Below are 17442 nucleotides of genomic sequence, written 5' to 3'. Positions count from 1 at the left end.
GAAATTTGTCACAATTTATATTGACTTCTGTCCCTTTTTCCTAAAAGTGTCACTTTGTATAAGAAAAAAAAAATTAATCTTAAAATACAAACAATGGATTACCTCACTCATTACATTATTCTGGGCTCTGAGAATGACATTTTAAGGTGCCTTACTCTTCCCACTTACAATATTAAGATTTTAAATTCCCCATCCAGATCTGAGACTTCTACCCACCAAAATGAAACAGAATATTTTACAGTGGTCAGAAATACTTTCAAACCAGGAAGGGTTTGAGAATGTCCTTCTCAATTTAAGAGTTAAGGGTAAAAAGATATAAGGTTATCTTATATAAAATGCAAATGTTTTTTAGTGCACAGAACAAAAATACAAAGGCGTGGATTTTCCTATATGCAAAACTAAGGAAAAGAAATGTTGCAGGGATTAACTGAGGGATTATTTGAAAACAACAGCCAGTGTCTGAGAAAGCTTACAAAATAATATGAAAAGTTTTGTGATCAACTACTGTAAGTTTTCTATTAAATGCTGTATTTAAAAAACTGTAAAGACAATCCACAAATAGCAACGACTTACATGTCTTATAAATTCTGCTTATGAAAATAAAATTATAATATGTTTAGAATAATATAAAAACAACCAAAAAATATCACCTCATCCATATTAAAAATGTTTGCATGCTTACATAATATTTAGTTCCTGGTACTGTATTTTTATTTTGTTAATTATGGGGAGTAACTTCCATTTTTGTATCAGAAGGGGAAAACAGATGACATAAATACTTAAGATCAAAGTACAGCATCAGAAAAACATGCCAAAATCAAATCAACAGAAATGCACATAAATACTTGAAGGCAGATTGTTTCCCTGATGAATTGCATCTCGCAGACAAGAAAAAAACTTTGTGAGATAATTAAGCATCAACCAAATGCTCCACTTTTCTCAAGACTGATGCGAACAAAGCTACGGTTATGAATTGTCTGCTGAAGGCCATACTTCTTGCTTCAGCAGATTTCTCCCACTTCTGTCAGCCTTCTGCCCCATGACACAAATGGCTCATGCCACACAGGGCTGTCGTGTCTGTCTGCTTGGTGGGGACCCTGAGCCAGCAGCAGCTCCTGAGGTCTAGTGATAGTCACAGAAGTGTGGGGGAAAATTGTTTTGAATGGTCTTTCAACAGTCTCCAACCAACCAAGGCCACTCCACACCTCCAAGAGAGATGTAGAGACCTGCCCTGTCCCTGCCACCACAGCCATTTAGCTCTTGCTATATCTGGTGATCAGAATTATCGGATAAATTGCAGAACTAGATCATAAAAGAGTTACACATCTCTGAACAACTTTTACCTGTAAATAAACATGGGATTTGTTGTCACAAACCATAATTCTTAGATGCTCTTTACCTCCCATGAGAAACAGGGGCTACACTGAAGTTTCTTTCTTATCCTCTGAAATCTGACATTGGTGATGTCAGAAAGAAGCCCTTGACTTCCAAAGGTGTAACACTGTTACAGAGTGTTATTTCTACTCATAGAAAAGAATAAAATTAATGTCCTGACATCTGATTTTATAAGGGCTCAGTTTTTTGTGAGGTTATGGTGCCTTTCAGTGCCCCCTTATCTCTCCTAATAATTAGGGTTCCTTGCTTTGAAAGTGCAGAAGGGGAAAAAAAACCCAGGGCAAGAGAGCTGCAAGGATACAGAAATTGATGCCATGGCTTGTGAAATGAATTCTCTTTTCAACACCTCTTCAGGATGAATCGCTCACACACAATATGAACCAAAAAGCCCACAGAGATTGTGATGCCAGATCAAATAATATATTTGCTTCAGAACCATAGCTGAATACTGCTATTTTTATCTGGTGCTGACATGTTAGAAATAGGGTGGGGAGAAGGGGGAAGTGTTCTTCAGATTCAGCCATTATATTTATGAATAGGAATATTTTTTTTCTTTCCTTGGATTAGGTATCTGATATTGGCAATTTCTAAGAGATGCTTGTCTTAAGTAAACTCCTGTCATGAATAAAACCTGTTGTGACTGAAACCCTTATTTTCAGTATCATCTGATAAACCTACAACCAATGCAATCAAATAAGAGTTCACTCTATAAATATTTAGAGGAACATATTTTTGTTCATGTGTTGACAAAAGACCCAAGATTCACTATGTCCATTCCAAAAGCTTCCTTTTATTTTAATGGCAAAACACTTGGACCTAAATTCTTGAAGACACTAAGGGCAATGACATTATTTCGCAGTTCAGTGCCTAATGGGCAGGCTAATGACCCAGACCTCAGTTAAGGACTTAAATTCTCCATGCACTATAACAGAAGCATATGACATAAACACAGGAATAAATAAATAAATAAAATGTCAACAGAATGATAAAAAAAAGAGTGCAGTACAGTGGAAAGAGAAAGCTGTAACCATTACAAACATAGAACACAATTAATGATTTGATTTTCACAGGCATTCACACTGCATGATTTTTGATACTTCATTTGGTCACTCCTGTTAGGAATAGAATTGTTCCTGCAGGCAACACAAATTTCTATGAAGACTTAGACTTTCTATGAAGATCCCCATCCAAACATAATACACAAAGGATCTTACACTTTTTTTTGGTTCTTGATGTGAAATACTGGTGAAATTTTCAAGGAACTCTAAGGCTAACAGTTGTGGGAAGAAGCATGACACAGGCTGTAATCCTAGACATTAAAGTCAATTTCTGCATCTAAATATTAGTTTCAGGAGACCACTTTGTTTCCCTGTGTTCTAAGAGAAGGCTTTCAGCCTGCCCAGATTTCTAGAGAGTTCAGCTAGTCAACTGAACAGCCTGCTTAAATAAGAGAGAAAACATTCTTTTAAAGAAATGCCATCATTCAAGTTATTAGGATATAAAATACGTTTCTGCATTATGAGATGTACAGGTGATTAGGATTCTATTCTAACACAGTTTATAGAATATTTCTACTTCAGTATTCTATTGCAAGCATAGGAGGTCTAACAAGACATATACTAAAGACAGTTGAAATCATTTCATGGGCCTCTACCTACTATTCTCACACATAGTAAGTAAGAGCTCTGAAAAGAAGGCTTAGGCAGTAGACAATTATGAAGCAGGTCACCCACTCAGAAGGACAGTGGGGTCTCATTCCTTCCCTCCCAACCTGACCTCTATTTCCCATAACTCTGCTCAAGATATAACCCCCAGTGGCAGTCCTAATGGGTGTGTCTAGTCATAATGCTGCATCCAGCCCAAAGTAAATTCAAGAGACAGAGATATAAGTGCAGTATCCATGTGCTAATTTGGGCATTTAACCTATCTAATTGTAGTGCTGGTTGAGATCTATCTCAAAACAAGTTTAGAACAACCTAAATTTGTAGTCAGTATGCAAATAGGACAAATAAGCTTATGGTCTTACTCCATACATACTGAACAGCCAAGGGTCCATTGAGGTCTTCTGCACAGCAGGACCTTCTCTCCTTGAGAAGTTACACATCCCAAGGTTTCTCCTTGAGGTTGAGAAGATCCTTATCATGTCAGATACTCAGTAAGTGAATTTGGAATAAGTACACTGACACTGAAATTTAACCAAGTGATTATAAGGGATTGATTGTGCACACTTTATCTTTCAGACATAAAGCATTGAACAAGTCTGGGACTATATATGAATATCCAGATGCACCTATACTTACCTCTGTGAAGGAGTTTAGAATATAAGGAGTGCTTTTGTGAGTCTCATGGCTCAACAGGCTCCTTGACATTTTTGTCTGACCCTGTCCTCTATGAAGTAAATAACCTAGTGTACCTGGCCATTACCACTGATATATTTACTACCAAATGTTTTAAAATTGCTGCTTTATATCAATACATATATTGCAACTTCTCTGGAGTGGGTCACTTCACTATTTTTGAAACAATTACTTTGTAAGCTGGAGAGAGAGAAAGAGAGAGAAAAGAAGGATGTTGGTTGCTCTTCCAATGAAAAATTCAGTACATCAAACTTCAAAATGAGAGGATGACTGGAAAAGAAACTTTAGTCTTCTGTGTATTCCCCCCCTTGATGTATCAGGAAACATAAATTCTATCAGTACCTTTGTAGTGGTACTGTACAATTAATGAATAATTGCTATCTCAAGCTTTAGCCTCCACATTTCTGAGCATGCCTGCAAGAAATTGTCAATACTCTAGAGATATGACCTCCTGATTTAATAATTCTAGTTCAGCCCTTCAGAAGCTGAATCTTGTCCAAGAGTTCCAAGGTGTTTTGAGTAGATCAATTTCATTTCTTAGATGGCTTCATACACAAGATTATGAAGGAATGTAAAAGGTAAGGAATGCAATAGGTAAGTGATAGGTTTAAGAATATCAAGAATGTTAAAATTAGTGATTTATATATCAAAAGAAGCAAGGAAAAGGAACATAAAAAAGTATCATGCATTTTATATAAGAACAGCTTGCATTTCATATTGGGTAAATTTGTAACCCTCTAGTTTCTGATTTACTTAAGATATAATTATTGTAACAAGCTATGTATACTACTCAAAACATCACTTGTCTTAATTAAGATATTCCCATTCAACCTGCCATCTGTACTGAAGTCTCCATCAGCTCCATCTGTGTGGAAGCACTAGACATCTCAGGAGCTTTCTCTGTAGAAGCACTGCTTTAACTCTCAGCTCAGTGCCCACAATCTCCCATTCAATATATTACATATTCCATAGAAAATCTGCTGCTGTTTGTGGAAATTGACATAGCTAGAGACAAAAAATGGGCATGACAATATAAATATTTAAAATACATTTTCTGTCCTATACTTCAATTACAGATTTTCCTCCTCCTGAGGACAAGATATGTCACAATGCCATTACTTCATAGTGAGACAGATCCTCAGAATTCCTGGCAGGTCTCTGCTGACATGAAAACATAAAGCTGTGGCTGCAACTAAAGATGTTAGGTGCTGTCCCTCAAAGGGGAGACACAGCCACCAAATTATTTACAGAACTACTGTTTCTTGTGTTGCCCTCAGAATCACTGAGTCCTTTCTACATAAACTACCCTGTTTACTTTTCCCAGAATATGATGTGAAGTTGCAGACAGATAGCCTCAGAGGCTACTTTCTTTCCTACTTAGTCCTGGATTTGTGCATTTGTCAGATCTATTAAGGGTTAAATTATTCTTCATCTTCGTTTCATCAATCCCTGAAAGTAGCCTGGTAGACATAACAGTATTTTTTTTAAACTGGAAGTAGTTAAGAGGCAACAGGTTATGTATGCAATTCTTAATTGTTTGTCTCTTTTAAAATGTACTGAAAGGCACATTTAATTGGTAAAGAAGTCTGACACTTGAACACCACAAAGCACATATGGTAAATAGTACACAGCAGAAAGTATGTTTGATTTATGATGCTGATTAAATTGATGTAGAAAGCCTGCTGGGATCCCTTCCAGCCTCTGAGATGTACCTGACATCATGCTGTGGGTGTTATACTTCATTTACTGTGATAAGTTTAGTTTTCAAATGACAGTAACAAAAAAATATTGGAGTGAGGGAACACACAAAAGAATAAATTCAATCATTTTAAAGGCAGATTCACTGCATCTATCATTTCCAGCCAAGATCAGTGTTCAGTCTAAGAATGCTTAGTTAGTAGAATTCAACTTCTTGGTCTTTCTAGATTATTTGAGGCTTGATCATGGTATTCTACCAAGACATATTTGACAAGTCACACTTGGAGAACTGGATACAGGAGGGATTATAAAAGTATTTAAAATGTGAAGAAACAATACAGAAGAAAACAGAAAACAGAACTGTGCAGAAAGAACAGTTTGCTGGATCCTTTCCTCTGACATATTCTGAATCAATAAATACATCATCAAAGGCATCAACTAAACCAATCTGTTTGACAGCACCACAGTTTTTAAAGTTGATGCTTTTTTGGGTTGCTTCTATACTTGCTGGCATTAATCTGAAAGGTAAAACCAGTGCTTCTATGGAGAAAGCCCCAAACATATCTAATGCTTCTGTACAGATGAAACTGGTAGAGGAAAGAGACTTCAATATAGATGGCATGTTGTAAACAGTGCCCAGACCCTTCTTGAGGACACAAGGTAAGTGTACAATACTCAGTGGGTATAGGGCAACCGGTGGACATTGTCTGCAGTATCTTCTCCAAGGCTTTTGATACTGTATTCCAGAGACTTCTCCTAGAGAAATGGATGTATTTGAGTTTGTATTTGAGGTAAGTGGTGTGTGGGACATGACTGACAGGCAGCACCCTGAGGTGGTGGCAGACTGCTCCTGTTCAAACTGGCAGCCTGTTATATGTGGAGTCCCCCAGAGATTAAAACTGGACCTAACACTGTCTAACATCTTCCTAAATTACCTGGATGATGGGATCAAGCATATCCTGATGGAGTTTGCTGATGATGCCAAACTGAGTGGGAAAGTGGGCACTTTGGAAGGCACAGCCACCCTACAGGAAGACCTGAATAGACTTGAAAAGTGGGCTGACAGGAGCCTTGTGAAGCTGAACAAGTGTGTTTCTCACACCCAGGAAAACAATCTAAAACTGTAGCACAGGCTGGGAGTGCTACCCAGTTGTAGAGCAGCTGTGGAAGGGGACCTGGGGGTTCCAATGGGTATCAAGCTCAATATAAGCAAACAGTGTGAACTGCTGTGGCAAAGAAAGAAAAGAGGGTTCTGGGATGCAACAACAATGGCATCATCATCAGAGATTAAAAAAACCAAAAACCTTATTCCCCTCAGTGCTTGTCAGGTCATATGTGAAATATGCTCAATTTTAGTCCCTGCCATAAAACAGATGAGAAGAGGCTGGGAGTCCACAGAAGGGTCACAAAGATGATCAATCTGGGAAACCTGAAATATGAGGAAAAGCTCAAAGAACCAGGTTTGTTCAACCTTGAGAAAAGAAAGCTTAGTGGTGCATGTATCATCATGCACCATGGCAGCTACAAAAAAAGAAAAAAAAAAAAAAAAAAGAAAAAAAAAAAAAAAAAAAAAAAAAAAAAAAAGGAGATTTCTTTTTCTCAGGAAGCAACCTGGAAAAGACGAGGGGTAACGGTTACAAGTTACCTCTGGTGAGATTTTAATTGGACATAAACTTACTTTTTTTTTACAATGAGAACAATAATCTTTTGGGATAATGTCCCCAGGGAAGTGGTAGATTCTCCAAGAGTAAGATTTTTTAAGATTTGTCTGGACAGATTGCTGCTCTCTTGTCTAGACCATGTTTTTGCCAGGAAAATTTGGACTAGGTGGTGCATGAGGTCCTTTCCAACCTGGCATTCTAATATTCTATGATTAAAGTATTGGGGTGCATTTCTGATGACAATAGATATTATGCTTAAACTATTGATCTCCAGATCCCCACTGACTGCATTTGGAGCTTATGTATCTAGCTGGTATTATTAAGCCTACATTCAGAATTCAGTGTCTACAGCCTAAAATCACACACTTCTTTATTTTTTATTCAGTTGCCTGAAGACATCTGAGATTCTATTAGCCATCTAAGACATTGAAACAGATGGCTGTCAGATATTATGTGATCAGTGGGAAAGCCAGACACTTCTGCAGCAGCAGTTAGAGGCCAGATGACCATAAAAAGCATTTCAAATTTCTTTAAATGGCTAAGTTTAATCAGTAATGAATCCACGGCACAGTGCATTTGTTTGTGAATGACAAACAGTGAGAACAATAGGAAAATTATGGATATTATACAACAGTTCTAATTATAAGTATACAGATGAGTAAAGCCTGCGTACATAAAACCTTTTCAGTTTCATTATTTACAGACAGGCTGGACTTAGAGGAACTTTGTAATATTTTTTTAGTAAGAGCTATTCTCTCTCTGACTTCACACAACCACTATACTCTTACAGTACTGACCTCAAAGAAACCATTGTTCAGTTCATTCCTGTGAGTTATATTTTCATAAGAAGAAAGAAGAAAAACTGAAGAACTCTTATTTCTAAATGCATACATGATATGTATGTTAAGTAGAGAAATATTTGTGTTTGAAATATACTGTGTTACAGAGTGAATCCAACAGCTCTTTAAATGGCAGAAATGTACAACTGGGAGACCAGTACTACATCCCAAGACTGCCTGCTGCAATACTCAATTCTGATGAAACCAGGATATTCTATTACTAGAATATCTCCACTGTTGTCATTTATTTTATTCTTTAATATTTCAAAGCTTTAAGCAAAAGTGCTTATTTAAGGCAACTTGGCAGGTAATTTTTCACAATTTGCATCACTAAAATCTTATGATACCTTGAGCTGGAAGAGACATACAGGGACCATTGTGTCCAATGCCTTGCTCTTTGCAGAACTACCTAAAAATATGACTAATACATCTAGATGCTCCTTGAACTCTGGCACAATTCTTGCCATGACCTCTTCCTTGGGGAGCTTGTTTCAGTACCCCACCACCATCTTAGGGAAGAGCCTTTTTCCTGATGTCCAGTCTGAACTACTCTGACAGCTCACCAGAGAGGGGATCAGCACTCCACTCCTGCCTTCTTTTAGGCTGTGATGAGATCACACCTCAGCCTTCTCTTCGCCAAGCCAAAAAAGCCAAGGAACTTCAGTTGTTACTTACAGGTCTTGCCCTCAAGACCTTTCACCATCTTGGCTGCCCTCCTCTGGACACACTATGAGACAATGTCCTTCATATTTTGAGACACCCAAAACTGCACACAGTACTTAATGTCAGGCCATACCAGCACAGAGGAGAGCAGCACAACCACCTCTGTTGACCAGCTGGTGATGCTGTGCTTCATGCACAGGACACAGCTCACCCTTTTGGTTGCCAAGGGCTCATATTAAACTTGCCATCAACCCAGCTGCACAGATCTTTTTCTGAGGCTCCTCTCAAGCTCATCATCCCTCAGTTTGTATAATAACCAGGACTACTTCATCTTAGGTGGAGAATCATAGTTGATAAAAAAGTTTGGATTGGAAGGGATGTTTAAAGTTCCTGTAATCCAGTTCCTCTGCAATGAGCAGAATCTGGTACTTGCACTTGTTAAAGTTCATATGATTGGTGAATGTACAGCTCTCAGGTCCACCCAGATCTCTCCATAAGACCTCCGCCCTTAAGGGAATCCATCACTCCTCAGTTTAGTATCATAAGCAAATTTCCTTCTTGTACTTTTGATTCCTACACCTAAATAAATTATAAAAACATTAAAGAGTACTGGCCCAAGACAATAACCAATAACCTCTTCATCCACAAGTCCTCCTTTGTTCATAAAAAACAAATCAAAACAACAACCCCAAAGGAAGGGTTCCTTTACTAGCTGTCTTCCTTAACTGTGCTCCATGAAGTTATCTTCAACACGCTTCAGCAATTTCCTGAACCTGTTTGTGGTCTGCTGTATGATATCCCTAGGTGATATCTAGGAAGTCAAAATTACCCATAAGGACAAGGCAGCTGATCTAGAGATATTCCTTTATTCCTTGACAAAGTATTCAGGGCCAATTCAACAAAATAAAACCACGATACTTTTGAGATATTATTTGCAAAACAGCATTTATAGGTAATATTACTGTGTTAATATTGTCACAGGCATTACAGATTGCAAGAAAATGTTTTTAGTTCAAACTTTATAAGAAGATTTTTATGAAAAATAAGTGTGAGTCTCCCTTTCCTAGGAAACTTAGATTTGAGTAAGATATAATGTCTATTGACATCTCTGATCAAACTTTATATTCAAACAATAGTAATAGCACCATGCTAAATTGGACAAACTATCTACTTAATTCATAGTTACTGTGATCTCCATCACTGATTTTGTATTATTTTACCATTTTATTCACTGACTCCTCCCTACTGGAATTTTCCCTGGTTTCTTTTCAAAGGTGGCTTTTTTTTTTCTTTTTTGTGGGGGAGGGGTGATGTTAAAACTTTTCTAAGCCTCTTCTTAACAGTGAAAAGTAAGGAAAAAGTTGGTAACAGGTGAGATATAAAATGGACCATCAGAAAAGGCAGCAACTAATAACCATAGGGATAGTCATCTTAACCTTATTTTATATGACTTCATGTTTCAATAACTTCAAAAAAACCTTTTTTCATATATTTAACTTGAGAAACTGAACAGGGTTTGTGATTTTGTCCAAAGATCTCTGCAGCAGACCTATTTTGGCTCAAAAAATCAGTATTTGACCACTAATTATTTGCAAAACTACATCTTACTTAGTCCGCTACCTTTTGTGATTTGAATAATTCAGTAAAATAGAAATACAAAGTTGTTAACGCAACTTTGGGCAAGAGGCATATCAAAAGGCAAAACAAGCAATAAGAGAAAAACAAAGCAAGGCAAAGAAGCCTTCAGCTGTAAATCCCTGCTCGTAGTGGGAAAATGGAAAGCACACTGTGTGTGTACATATATATATATATATATATACACCTATGTATATGTACAAAATCAAAATTCTGTGACTCTCTAGAGAAGCTTGTATCTGTACAGCTATTCTTATGCTAATTTTGGAAAAACACTTTTGGTTTTACATTTCTACTTATGACCACTGTATAACCTTAGGAATTCATTATATTGTAATGAGAATTATATATAAAATATTTGTTATCTCTCTTTTCTCATCTTAATAATTTATTTTTCCAAAAGTTTTCAGTGTTTCTGATGAAGCCATTATCAATATGACTTATTAATTGAAAACTTAAAATAGAAAGATTTTCCATATTTTGTCTTCATGTTTATGTATTCACTTAAAATATTCCTAATGAGGTCAACAAAAATAGTCTTCAGGCACTCTAAGCTGGCACTTTCTGGACTCTCAGTCATAATTGCCAGGTAATTTACATTTGACCTGTACCTCCAAGTCAGAAAGTTAATGCATTTTGCAAGGTGAATTCAAACCTGTCCTTAATTAGGGTGCCGAATAGGAAGAGTTATATTTTATCTGGAATATAACCTCAGCATTTCTGAATAATGGAATTAATGTGCAGGATCATAAAATATGCATTGATAAGCACTTCTTCTGGTATAGAATAATAATGATTTGATTTTTTGAAAAACTGAAGAATTTGTGTTGCATCATCAACTATTGCTTTTTTCTTTTACTTAGGAAAGAAAGAGATACATAAATATAAATGTGACTACACATATAACTAGATATTACAGACATACTAAGAAGAAAAAAAATGCAGATGGACTGAAATTCTGTTGTCTCAGAATGATAATTTTTATTTTCCATACTTCATGTTCATCTCTCATTCATGTATATCCAAAAAACTCTCAGTATCTGCAATTGCCAAAGAAAGTAGAAAAAATGGTTGCCCAAAATTTAAAAAATAAATGGAATTATTTTTTACACCTAAGGAATCTAATTTATTTATTCTGAAGTATGTTTCTATGTATTCATTGCATTGCTTGACCACAAATTTACAAAAAAAAAAATTGAAAGAACGAAATATCATAGCTAATAAATGTCTACAGCAAATAGACCTACAATTTGAGTGTAGTGCAGTAACTGGATCATCTATTTCTTCAAGATGCTGCTATCTGTCTAGCCATTCACTCAGCATCTTCCTTCCAGTGATTATAATCTCCCTGCAGGATTTATGAACAGCAAAGTCTCCACTTAACTAAGTGCTTCTTTTACTCTGCATCCTGACCCAACACAGAACTGAACTGGTGATTTTCTCTTTCTTTAAAGAATTTATCCTATTTATTACTATTTGTGAAGTAATTGTCATACCCCACAATAAAGGATGGTTTTAGTTGGTATAAATTATTTCTAGGAAAAGATGGTCTTTTTTCCAGAAACGTTCTGTGAAAGGGATTTATATATTTTGTGAATATTGCTGTTTTATTTCAGGATTGAAAGGAAATAGCTAAATATGCAAATTAATTAACAAATACTAACATAAACTTCGTCTTGCTTGGCAGTCAAGATGATGTAAAGATCAATTTTTGTCAATGTACCTGTAGGTTTTTTATTGTCTGACCAACACTGGCTTTGCTAGGCCACATGCAACAACACTAAAAGGAGAAGGAGATCTTATCAACTACTAGTGGGAGCTATAAAATTTGAGACACAGATGGGAGAGAGAGAGGTAGACATACAACAGGGAGCAAAGGATTGTTCCAGTGTAAAGTGGGTTTTTTAAAGAGATCTATTATATCACTGAAATATGACTATTTTTTTCCTTCTACATTTTTTTTTTCCCTACGGGTTCCTTCCTTTGAAGTGTCTCTGATTGATCTTTCCCTTGTAGAAATATCCTTGTCCTTCCTGGGACCTGTGGAATATTGAGGAATTGTATTCAGGAACGATCATTAAAACTGAAGTTTAAGAACCAACAGGTCTGTAATGAAATAATATAGACCTGTCCTCTGATGGGAGCAGATTATCCCTGTGCACCTACTGTAGGCATGTAGGTTAAATCTCCCCCTTTCACAGATTCAATTAACCTTAAAATATGTAAATTCTTTAGGAATACGTCTGAGCATTTTTGTCTTCCAACTTTTCTAAGGATTTCCAATATTTCTTGTTCCCCTAAACTTGACTGTCTCTAAAATAAACAAAATCCATTTTAATTTAAAGAAATTTATTTTAAAAAGAAAAGAGACAACAAAATCCTTTGAAAGGTTTTAAATAGATCCAATGTTTTTTAGGGCATTGTCTTTAAGTAACACTATAAAGACCTTGAATAACATCAAAAGGAAGAAAGAGCTGAACAATTACACTTCTTTTTGACAACATTGTAATCCCAACTAATTTTGCCAGTGAAGTACCACTACTCTGAAAATGCCCCCCTTCCTAAGTCTCTTGACTTTGACCTTAATATTTCATATGTTGGATCAAAGACTCATTATATTAACAAATCCCTTGAGGAAAGATCAGCTTCTAAAATATCTATTTTTAGGACAACATTTCATTAAATGAGTTTACATCAAATACTGGCATTTCGTAAAGATAGAATTTGGCACTTGCAATAGCTAATTGTGTGAGGTTTTTTTCCTTTCATGTAATTTTGTATAGATTGGAAAAAAGGAAATAATTTCCATGAGATTATTTTATTTGTTTTTCTAAACTGCTGAATAAAAGAATGAATTTCAGCTGTTCCAAATATCTTCATTTTTCTTATGAGTTCTTCACATAAATAATATTCAGATCCCTTTGTAGATAGTATGTGGAATTCATCCACTAACTGAAGAAATCATTAAGTTCAGAATTCTGAAGTAGAAAGGGCAGGGCAGCTGGACAAGAAGCCAAAAGTCTTAAATGAAGAACAAATTATTGGTTTTGGGATATTTTGGGATAGTTTGGGATATTTTTAGGTTCAATTTATATTATATAATCTTATATAGGTCTGAATATTAAAAGCATGTTAGGTCTCTACATATAACTGACTCAGCACAAGTCACTGATTTTTAATCATATGCATTTCTAAGGCTACATATCTGACCAAGGAATTATTGCTTCTAAGTGAAATTGAGGTTGTCATGGTTGATTTCACTGAACTCAAAGATAAAATTTACCCAGCTATCTATCAAGAATGATATTGAAAAGATGTTATTACATACAGAGGGGAAATATGGCATTAAATTCTATACAGCACAGTGCAACGCATGGTGTTTTGTGTTTTTGTCCCTCAAAATCTAATCTCCCACATCAAGATACAATTCTTTTCTTTTTGAATGAGTAGTTTGAGCCAGAAATAGTAATCAAATTATTATGGTAACTGAAGCAGCAATAACACTGAAAGGAACAGATAATTTTCCCATCTGTTCATCAGGACATGAATACAAGTAAGAGCATCATTGCACATGGGTATTTCACAGCTCTAATTTATTAATTGGAAATGTAAACAAAACTGCCATTCTAAAGGATCTTGGTGGGTATAATCTATTGGTCTTCAACCTTAAACTGAAGTGACTACATACATTTCTATGAATACAAACATAGCAGATCTCCATGGAAATTTCCTTTAGAAATAAGTATGCAAATAAGAACAAAGCAAATATCTAGGAGCTGAATATTACTTTCTTCCCTATTATATGAAACATTAAAGGTTGAACTACTACTGTGCTCACTGCCTTTGTGACCCTCTGATGTAGTAAAAATCTCAGGTGTTGTAGAAGAGGTCATGTGTATGATACTCTGGAGTGTAAATCTGCCTACAGAGCATTAAACTTATTCTCAGCTACTGGACTTAGAGATGACTGCTAGAACATTCACAGCACCACTGCACTGATATACTGAGCAAAGAATTGAAACGATACATTATTTTTTGACCCACATAATATTTCAATAAGCAGCAGCTGAGCAGAAAAGAGAATTGGTCTTGAATATATTAAAAAAAATTGCAACACTATGCATTGTATATTAATAGTTTTTTACCCCAGACCCTGAAGTTAGTACAATCAGACAACACTACCAAAAATAATGTGTTTTAAGTTTTAATTCGTTTAGATGCAACACTCCTAAAGCATTTCCTCAAAGACTGAAGGAGAGTAACTAGTCTGCTTGCCATTACTAATTCTGCCCTTTACCACAACAGAGAGGATATGTTTCAGCTGGAAGAGATTGCAACCAATGTTTTTATCCACACCATGCCTTTGAGAAATTGAGTAGAATTGTTCATGCCAGAAGACTCAAGGGTTGTTTTTCACTTCATATATTCAGTATTATTTAGCTGAGTATCTGCATTTTGTAGAATTTGAAGAGGTAAAGTAACTAGTTTAAAGACCCACTGTCTAGTGTAGATTAAAACAAATGCCCTCCAAATGTTGAAAAACTATCACAGACAAGGTTTATTGAATGTGAGAAATAGAAATGTCTATTACAGCTAGATAGCCATTGCAGAGAAACATACACTCTCAAGAAAGTATTTATCAACTTTTTTTTAAAAAGTACTGTAGGATGAAAAAAGTTCCCAGCTGGAGGTACTTATTTCTTACCATTGGCAATGAAAAGACCAAACAGCAGGTAGCTCATATCTGGATGTCTGGAGGTCTAAATTAGAGCAGATAATTAATCTTTGCTCAGAGATGCCAGAAATTCTTTTAAGTTTCTATTGCAATATACTACAAGATGTTGAAACTTCTTTTCTGCATTTCCTTCCTTCCTGCTCCATAGTCACTTGAAAATTTCATACTTTTCTGCTACAAACATTTTTAAAAGCCTGTCTATAAAAGAACTGATACTGTTACTAAAATTGATATCTAGTGACAATTATACAGATTTACAAGGCAACAATTATAATTTTAAAGAAGCAATCAGAAACAGGAAATAGCAAATACAGAATATTATTGTGGTCTTGCATTCATTGCCAGAGGTTGTCTTGAATGCTAAAACCTAAGGTTGATTCAAACAGGCATTGAGTCATGTGGAAGGGGGAGATTTTCTCAACCCCTAGTTGAAGAGATTTCTTCAACCATTTAATGTTGGATGTGTCTGTCCATGCCCCAGGAAAGCTGAGACCCTTGTGCCTGACCAGTCTGTCAGTGTCCTATTATGGGGACACTTCACTGGACAATCCAAATTAATTTGGGGGATGGTTCCAGTGATTTATTCAGGGATACACAGCAGCAGTATAAGGGACAGCCCTCAGTGGCTCTTCCCACTGTATTTGAGATACAAATACACTGAGGATTGGCAATAGTATCTGATTTCAAAAACATGTTCAAAGCAATACACAGACAAGCTCTAATCCCCAATAAAAGTGCTCAGCATGCATAGAGTGTGGTTCTTACCCAATAGGTGTCCCTATGGGGGAAAAGAGATGTTCAGTCCATAAACTGATCCCAGCACTTAGAATGGAGCCTTTAACTTTTTCCCGATTCTCAACTTATTTTATACTATTTCGTTATGTTTAGGTGGAGCTTGAATCACTCTAGCCATGCATGTGTTTGTTACTGATGGGTGTAAAATTCTCTCACTTCAGTTTTAAAGATACAGTCAAAAAAACCACAGCAGGCATGCCCAGTGAGGTGTGGTCATACCTTGGAGGCAGGTAACTTTAGCATAAAGTGCATTAATATTAGAATTAGGTTATAGTGAAACAAGTTCATCTCAAGAGAGAAATTCCACCACAGATGCCAGCTCAGCAGCAGGAAATCTTTCTCCCCTGTTTAACAGATATTATGCAGTTTATCCTCTGCAAAGTACCTTTGACTTCCACTCCTTGCAGGGGTTTTAACAGAGCCTGGACAAGGTATCTCCACTCTGCTCCAGCATTTGTTCCATCCCCCTTGGCAGGTGCTTACAGTTGCATATCACATGTATGAAGGATCATCATGGAATAGGCTTTGAGCATGGCAGCCATGCTCCATTCAAGTAGTAGCAGCTGCATTTCTCTCTATAATTCCTGTACCACTGTAACTTCTGTTAGGGAATGCTAATTTTACCCCAGCCATTTTTCCACACAGGCAAATTCCTGATATAAGATTTTATTTAAAAAAAAAAAAAGCTTGGAGATCATCTCCTGTTCAACTAAGTCCTAAAAAACGTGGTTCCTAATATATCAGAAATATATGTCATCTGTAGCATCAGTATTCTAAGAACACCTCTTACTCTCATGAACTTCAGCTTTAATAGGCTGCTCACTGAGCTATGTATTGCATTAATGGCAATCATAATTAAGAGAAAGGAAAAACCTCTAGGACATTTTGATATTTAAGATTGCAGTAGGTTGTACTTGGCTTGCTGCCAGAGCCCTACCAAGGTGGTTTCTTCAGTAAAATGGTGGGGGAAATGAAATGGAAAAATTCATTTGTCAAGAGAAAGAAACATTGTTTACTTACCAATTGTCATGACAGGCAAACAAGACTTGACTTAGGGAGAAGTAATTTAATTTTGTGCCACTTAAAAACAAAGAAGGATGGTAAGAAAGAAAAGTGCTAAAACTCAAAACCCATTTTGCTTTTCACCTGCCCCTCTTCACTCAGTGTCACTGCCGCATTTGCTACACTTTTTCTCCCTACTGGGTGGCACAGGGTGATGGGTACTGGGTCTGGCAGACAGTTAATAGTATTTCTTCTGCGATACTCCTTCAATCTCACACTTTTCTCTCTGCCAGCATGGAGCCCTTTCCCTCTCCTCCTGCTCTTTCTCTGACATTGATGATCACAGGGTTTTGCACTTTACTCTCTAACAATCACTGCATATTGATTATTACCTTTTTAAAATACGCTTTGTGGGCTCAGCCATGTCCAAGGTCTGTCCATTAGAGCTGACTGGAACCTGCTGTTTCCAATTTGGGGCAGCTCTGCCCTGTCCTTGCAGAGGCCACCACTGCAGCTCACCCACTACCAAAACCTTGACACCTACACCCAATAAAGAACTTTATAAAAAACAATAAGAAATCTTGCTTCAGTTAAAGAGAGCATGCTGGGATTATTTTATTGGCATATCTAACATTACAATACTAGTATTTATCTTTTAAAAT

The sequence above is a fragment of the Passer domesticus genome, chromosome 2 (assembly GCF_036417665.1).
Source record: "Passer domesticus isolate bPasDom1 chromosome 2, bPasDom1.hap1, whole genome shotgun sequence".
In the NCBI taxonomy this organism is placed as follows: Eukaryota; Metazoa; Chordata; class Aves; order Passeriformes; family Passeridae; genus Passer; species Passer domesticus.
Note: the sequence above shows the minus strand (reverse complement) of the source record.